The 8,489-nt window shown below is 44.5% G+C and overlaps 1 pseudogene; it reads left to right on the forward strand.

The window, feature by feature from the left end:
• Nucleotides 1-2,648: 2,648 nt before the first annotated feature.
• LOC118787729 lies at nt 2,649-8,270 on the forward strand (annotated as a pseudogene).
• Nucleotides 8,271-8,489: the final 219 nt, after the last annotated feature.

Here is an 8,489-nt window from a genome sequence, read left to right on the forward strand (position 1 = left end):
GAAAGTGTAGTGCTGTGCAGTAAATGTGTGCAATCAAACTTTTCAATTAAAAAAAACTTCAGACACTTTGTTGTGGTTGTACAGTCATTTGTGTTGAGCCTCCATGACTGCCACCATGCGCTCCATGAGCCCAAGCAAAGCATTTGTGTCAGCTTCCATTTTCTGCAGCATGTCCTTGCTGTGCTGTGAAGAATAGTGGTGATTATTTAGTGATCATTATATCAATAGACTGATTAGTTTGGTAGAATTAGTATGCACAGTGTATAATGTGACAGTGTCTGTGTAGTTTTTAGGCTGATCACAGAGTTGTGACCTGTGGCCTACATTCAAAGAGATGCTGCTATGTTGAAACAATCATGCACACAGGCATACTGAAGTATGTACGTGGTACCAGGCCGTTCCAACGGAGAGGCCTATAATCCTGAGCACTTACCTAGCTGTAGTTCTAGACACTTTATGTTTAATCATGTGGAGATGTATACATTCTTAGAGGATATGGGGGTTTTCTATAAGACTGTCTCCTACTAACTCTGTCTTCCATGTCAGTGTTTGTGACAGAGAGGAGTTGGGTCAGTGTGTACTCCCTTATCCATCAAGGATACGCTTTGGAACAATGTTTTTCCAATTAGGCGCCAGACTCTAGATGGTACAAGGTCAGGTATAATCAAATATCTGGACAGCTTAGGTCATCAGTTTCCCACTCTTTAGGATGGTATAAGATGTTCTTTGTGCAGCAGAGTTTCAGAGTCAGTCTGTGAGTTCCAGTCACCCACCTGCAGCAGAGACAGACTGGATCGTGAGAGGTTGATGAGTGTGTAAGGCGTAAGACTCTAAGTGAGACTTAGTGCCTGTATTGAAGAGCATCAATAAACCTGTTTCTACCTCTCCTTCAACCATGGTCCAGACTGAAGTTCTTTGTGTAACAGTTTATTAGTTAGCCTGTGAGTGCATCAATTTCACCGAAAGCCAACAGCTGCAAGAACCTCTCATCTGCCCTCTCCAGATATTGCAGCAGCTCCACATTGTTGTCTCGCTTCCTTTTTCCTATATACAAGAACAATAACAATTAACAGAGATCTTCATCGTGTAGTCATGCCATTGCAAATAATTTTTTCTACCATTCTCTCACACATTTCTACGATCAAGTACATTTGACTTTTTTCATTTATATTTCATAAATATATCTCAATGTTTGCATAGCGTTTAGTGTGACAGACTACTATATAGGCCTACCCAGCGTAACAAATCTTACAGACAACTCTATAAACAACATCAAAAACGAGAGAATAGTGCTTTTAAAAAGGTACTGTTACCAAGGTTACGGTAGCTGGCTAGCTAGCTGTTGGTCAGCTAACATTACCCAAGCAAACATAGCTACTAATTTCTCACATCAACATTGATGTGAGGTCCTTTGGATCCCGAGGTCCTTCTTTTGGTCCCTGTACTCCTTTTTCAATTTCTTGAGTTTGTTATTTATCTGTTCTACACTTCTGTTGTACCCCGCTGTAGCCATCTCGTGCTGTATCTGTTCAAGAACAGGTTTCATTCTTGAAGCTCCCTCTAGCTTATTCTGAATTTCTTTCGAGGACTACAGTGCAAGGAGACAGTTTGTCTCCTCCACGAACCACTGCTGCTATGATTTCATGTTCATACTGAATCTCTGGTTTTTCTTCTTCTTCTTCTTTTAGGCAGACTAGACGCCACACTCGCTCTGGTTTTTTTAAAAAATGGCGGTCACAAAGTTTTGGTTGGTCTTGTTGGTCACGATAATCCTGCCCCCAGCCCCTGACATAGCGGTTCTTTGTTCTAGACCAGCAAAGAGTTGGTGCCGCTCTCAAACCAGTTTTCCTGGCCAAGAGTCAGAATTAGTTCGAGATTAGGCACCAGCTCTGAACTAGCCCTTGAATTGCCTTGGTGGAAAAGGGGCCCTGGTGAGACGGTGAGAGACCAGCGCAGCAGTCAAACCACACTCCTCAGAATCTCCGAGCGCATGACAAAGACGGGGGGCGAAAACAGCATCAATGATGTATTAGAGGAGACAAGGCACCAGAAGGAGAGTGAAGGCACTCGAGGGACGAGACAACCTGAGCAGATCACTAACATAGGAGATACCCAAAAAGAGCCAGTGAATTGGCCTGCGGCATCAGTGAAGAAAGAGTGGGAGATGTTCAATCCTGACGTGGACCAAGTGCTGGAAGCAGTGATGGCAGGAGGCATGGGGAAGAACCTCAGGGCCATGTCCACGATCATCTGGAGCACAGGGGCTGATAGCTTTAGGAAGAAGGAGCAGAAAGCCAAATCCAAAGCCCAGCCAAAGGAAAACAGATGTCTGAAGGAGTTAGCAACCCTAAGAGACAACTTGCGGAGGCTGAGGAAGGCTTTTCGTCAAGCAGCAGAGGATGAAAAACCAGCTCTAACCGAAATCCGAAACAACCTGAGGGAGCGCATTAAGACCTTGCGCCAAGCTGACTGCCACCGCAGGATAGGAATAGGAAGCAACAGATGAAGGGAAGAGTGGACTTCACCAAGAACCCATTCAAACACTTATCGAAACCCCTGGGTGACAAAAGATCAGGGGACTTGAAAGCAAAATAGATCACAGTTGTCAAGTTCACAGTGACCCCAGAAGGGAGGACAGCTTGAAGGAGATGACAAAGTTAATCAAACCAGCTGAGCCAGCTATCCCCTTCGGAGGAAACAAACTGAGCTGGCACGAAGCGAACAAATTCCTCAAGAAGGCCAGGGGAAAATCTGCCCCAGAGCCCAACGGTATTCCGTACAAGGTGTACAAATGCTGCAAGAGGCTTAGGAGACGACTCTGGAAGCTACTGAAGGTGGCATGGAGGAAGAACTTCCTGGCTGATGGTTGGTTGATCCCTGAGGAGGAGGAGAACTCAATAGAGATAAAGCAATTTCGAACCATTTCGCTCCTCAATGTGGAAGGCAAAATCTTCTTTGGAATTCTGGCAAAGAGGCTGACCAAGTTCCTGTTGGACAATGATTATATTGACACCTCAGTTCAGAAGGGTGGAGTCCCAGGTGTGCCAGGCTGTCTTGAACATACCAGTGTAATATCAAAGATCATCGCGGATGTGGAGAGGAACCATGGTGACTGGACAGTACTGTGGCCTGATCTAAGCAATGCCTACGGAACTATACCCCACAAGTTAGTGGCTTCGACACTTAAGACCTACCATGTCCCAGAGTGATTCCATAAGCTCTTACAGTGCTATTTTGGAAACTTCCACATGTGTTTCACCTGCGGGAATTTCACCACTGACTGGCAAAGACTGGAGGTCGGAATTGTAACTGGGTGCACTCAGTGATTCTGTTTTCCGCAGTGACGAACCTCCTCAAGTCAGCAGAGAAGCTGCAGCAGGGTGCAGTACTGGCAAGCTGCATCCAACGGGCACCGATTAGAGCATTCATGGACAATCTTACCATCACAGTGAAGTCGGTACCTGAGGGCAGGTGGATATTGGAAGATCTGGTTGAGCTCACTAATTGGGCGAGGATGGAGCTCAAACCTGCCAAATTCAGAAACCTGGTGCTGAGGAAGGGACATGTCTAGGACCAGTTTCATTTTAAGATTGGAGAAGACATCATTCCAACAGTCCAAGAGAAACCTATGAAGAGCTTGAGGAAGTAGTACAGGGCAGAACTCAATGACAAAGAGTGTGAGGAGATGGTCATTCAAGCAGAAACCTGGATGATATCTCTGGAGATGAGTGGCTTACCTGGCAAGTATAAGGCCTGGGGCTATCAGCATGGGGTGCTTCTCAGGCTGTTCTGGCCATTACTTGTTTATGAGATACCCATGTCTACTGTTGAGAGGCTGGAGAGGAAGATAAACACCTACCTGAGGAGATGGCTGGGCATCCCAAGAAGCTTCTGCTCCATCAGCCTGTACAGCACATGCAGCAAGTTGCAGCTGCCAGTAACTTCTGTTGTGGAGGAGTATGAGACAACCAAAGCACGCCAGGCCATGATGCTGCAAGACAGCAAGGATGTGAGGGTATGCCAAGCAGATATTGAGGTCAGAACAGGTCCAAGTGGTCAGTCAGCAGAGCCCTCAGGGACGTGGAGGATCGCCTGCAACACGCCCGCATCATCAGGTCAGTAGCCCAGGGCAGGCTAGGCCTGGGATGTTCCACAAGGGTAAGTTGGAGCAGGGCAAATCCAAAAGAGTGTTGTGGCATGGTGCAGAGGGAGGTTCAGAAGGCAGAGGAAGAAAACCATAATGTCAAACCTGTAGTCATGGAAAAACAGGCCAGCTGGACACAGTGGGAGAATGTGTGGGAGAGGGCACTGACTTGGCAGGATATATGGACTATGGAAGGACACCGGATTAAGTTTCTGCTGTGTTCTGTATATGATGTCTTGCCTACACCATCAAACCTACACACGTAGGGTTTGGAGTCCTTGCTACACACTTTGTGGAAGACTAGCCAGCCTCGAACATGTTTTGACACATTCCTCATGTCAGGCAAGTCTGGCGGATGGAAAATTTTAGTGGCAACATGACCAGATTCTTAGCCAGTTGGCAGCAGGTTTGGAGCAGGCAAGGAAGAAGCCAAGAAAACTCACCAACGGCCCTCGATTTATACATTTCCTCGGGCCAGGGGAGAGTGCAGACAAGGAGCAAAGGGATCCTGGCCACGGCAGGTGATTGGGAGATGCAGACACACCTCAAGAAAGAACTCAAATTCCCACATGAGATAACCCACACAAGCCTCAGACGTGACATTGTCTGTTGGTCTAGAGGTACCAAGCAGGTGGTCCTTATCAAGCTAACAGTGCCCTGGGAAGAGAGGATGGAGGAGGCACACAAGCGCAAACTGAAGAACATAAGGACATATTATGATGAGAACAGGCCATTCAGCCCAACTAAGCTCGCCATTCCAATTAAAGAGTATCCAAAACTGCATCAAGTCTGGACTTGAACACAGCAAGGGTCTCTGCCTCAACTACATGACCTGGCAACCAATTCCATGTATTGATAACTCTGTGTAAAATAATATTTCCTTATATCAATGCGGAACTTATTCTTAACTAGTTTCCATTTATGTCCTCTTGTTCTACAGACTGAACTCACCCTAAAAAATTTATTGTAGTTAACCTTATTAAGTCCTTTTATAAATTTAAAAAGCTCAATTAAATCACCCCTAAGCCTCTTCTCACTAAGTTTAAATAGGTTAAATAACTTGAGTCTTTCCTCGTAGCTTTTATATTTCATGCCAGGAACTAATTTAGTTTCCCTTCTTTGAACCTTTTCAAAAACCTCAATATCTTTCCTATAGTGCGGTGCCCAGAACTGCACACAGTATTCCAAGTGAGGTCTGACTAAAGCATTGTGTAATTTCAATATACCCTCCCTAGATTTATACTCAATACTTTTGGCTATATGTCCCAGCATTCTGTTAGTCTTTTTTACTGCTACAGCACACTGTCTAGATCCTGTTGAGCGTGAGTCAACTATTACTCCTAAGTCTTTTTCAAATTGAGCACATTCTAGTTTTTTCCCCCCATGAAATAGTCTTGTTTGACCTTGTCTTTACATTTATCTAAATTGAATGTCATCTGCCAGGTATCTGCCCACGTTTGGATGCTGTTTAGGTCTTCCTGTATTACCTTAGTTGATTCTATACACTTGGCTAGACCCCCTAGTTTTGTATCATCTGCAAATTTGACTATTTTACTACTAACCTCTGCATCAAGATCATTTATGTTTATAAGGAATAGCAAAGGCCCCAACACAGATCCCTGCGGGACTCCACTTCGTACAGGACCCTGCTCTGATGCAATTCTTCCCACAGTTACAGTCTGCTTTCTACTAGACAACCAACTTCGAACCCACTCAGTGATAGCTCCTGTAAATCCTGCAGAATTCATTTTCATTATGAGCCTCTCATGTGGTACTTTGTCAAATGCCTTTTGAAAGTCCAAATAGATAATATCATAAGCTTGGTTTGAGTCCAAACATGCTGTAGCTTCCTAAAAAAAAGTCCAGGAGGTTTGTTAAGCATGACCTACCTCTGCAAAAACCATGTTGACTATCATTTAATATACCATTTTTTCCAGGAATAATTCCAAATTGTCCCTAATGACGAATGCCAGTAATTTACATGTGATACAAGTTAAGCTGACAGGTCTATAATTTCCTGGATCAGTCCGGTCTTCTTTCTTGTAGATAGGTTTCCAGTCATCTGGTATTTCTCCAGTTTTAAGAGATTGCTTAAAAATGTCAGAGGCTTGTAAACCACTTCTGCTATTTCCCTGAGAAGACTTGGATATATTCCATCAGGGCCCGCTGCCTTATTTGTTTTAAGTTTATCTAGTACTTCTGCATCATTTAAATCAATTTCCTCCATAAGTCTCTGAGAACTGACTGAACCTGAAGGCATATGTGAAAACACTTCTCTAGTGAAACTCTCCACAAAGTAACTATTTAGTGCATCAGCAATAGCTTTGTTATCATAAACCATAACTCCATCCTTATTTTTTATACCTTATTTCATCCTTAACTATCCTTTTTCGACTGTAAAATTGAAAAAGCGTTTAGAGTTGCTCTTTGCATCTAGTGCAATCTGTCTTTCAAAACACCTTTTAGCTTCCCTTATTTTTTTCATAACTTGAGCGTGCATATTACTTTATTCAATCTTATTACTCTCTGAGCTGTCCAACTTGTATTTTCTAAATAATTTTTGTTTCAAACTGTCCCATGAGGACTTATTTACATGGGTTAGTTTTTTTTTTAAAACACTGTTATCCATTTATACAGCTGGATATTTACTGAGATAATTTTTGGGTTAAGTACCTTGCCCAAGGGTACAGCAGCCTGCTCCTTAACCACTATACCTACACTGCCACCCCTAATGCATGATGACAGGTTGTTAAGTGTTAACTCATGACAGTTCATCGTGAATTCATTCTCTTTGTGCTACTGCTTTGTAGTGTAGTAAGGTATGTCTAATTAATAAAATTGGATTGATTGATAATATCTAATTAAAATCCAATCTCTAATATATGTACCATGACAGGTTCTGATACATTATAATAGCATAAAGCATCACCCTAGTTTTGGATCATTTGGCATCAGTGTTCATGTTCATCCAGTTGCTAACTATTTACATAAGCCTCATCTTTGTACATGCATCAGTTAATCATTTTCATCCTTTTCAATTAATGCCTTTTCATTGTAACTAATACATTGGTTCATTTTACCTTAAAGTACACTGTTACCAAGTTTTCTTTTTATGTAAGTTCAGGCGTGTGTTTTTGTGAGATTACTTGGTTGCTTAATGTGAACTCAATATGTTACCATGTTAGAAGCTACATATAGGGACACACGCCTCCACTGTCATGCAATGTGAAATGCAGTGTCACTGGACACATCAATATTTCCTCCACACTTGACAATGTGTGCTGCTTTAGGACCCCTCCCTTATAGGGCAAATCACAGTCACCCATCAGTGTGAGGAGACAGAACACTAACTACAGATGATAATAATTGGGGATTGGATCAGATGTCATCACCAATTCCCTTTGGTCATGACCCAGTCGGATGGTCTTGAGTGCCAATTAGCGGAGTGGGGTGGGCCCGTGTGAGCTAGGCCACATGGACCCCCGCTAAAGCAGAGCGCTAGCAAGTTAAGTCAGCTGGGAGGGAGGCTAATAGCTAATCAGTGCAGGGCTCTGGCTCCTCATCAGACCCAATCTCTAATGTTCCTGCTGGGAATTCCTGTCCACAGGGTGGGATCAAAGCCATTAGAGTCGAAGGGTTTATTAGTGAAGTGGTACTGCTGGCTTGGCAGGCTCTGCTGTCAGGACCCATTGGGAATAGAAGGTCATGGATCAGACTGACTCAGTAAAAAGTCTCTCTGCTGTCAGTGTGCTTGGCACACCTTTAGAAACCCACCCTCTCCCACAGCTGGCTCTGAGCTTCTGCCTGCACACTGTGGTGAAGGCGAAACGCAGGAGCAAAAATACCAAGACAATAAGTGGATAGTAAGACTCGAATGACACGGCACAGGGTAGGGACAAAGCACCTGGGCTGGTGGGGGCTCCCTTTGTCTGGGCCATCCCTCAATGCGGCAAAGGTCCTTGTGATCCAAACTTTTATTGATCACTCAATTTGCAGCACTCCCCCCAACCCACCGCCCCTCACCACCCCTTTTTTCTGCATCCCCCGAGTCACACGCCTGCCGTCGTCCCGCGGGGGCGTTGAAGGAGGGACCTCCGTCTGTTGCCCTTGTCAGGGGCAGCTCTGAGCGTGAAGAATGGGGGAGGCAGGTGGTGTGACTAAGCCAGGCCTTGTTAGAATGGCGCGGGTGTGGGGGGGCTGGGACGGGGTGGGGCAGCGCCACCAGGCCCCATCCAAAATAGCCAGGCCTCCACACCCTCCCAACTGTTCCACATTCAGTGCTGACCCCATCAGTCTTTTTTTTCTGTTTTTTTTAACACACTATTAACAAAACAGTTTACAAACC

The sequence above is a fragment of the Megalops cyprinoides genome, chromosome 13, assembly GCF_013368585.1.
Source record: "Megalops cyprinoides isolate fMegCyp1 chromosome 13, fMegCyp1.pri, whole genome shotgun sequence".
NCBI lineage: Eukaryota > Metazoa > Chordata > Actinopteri > Elopiformes > Megalopidae > Megalops > Megalops cyprinoides.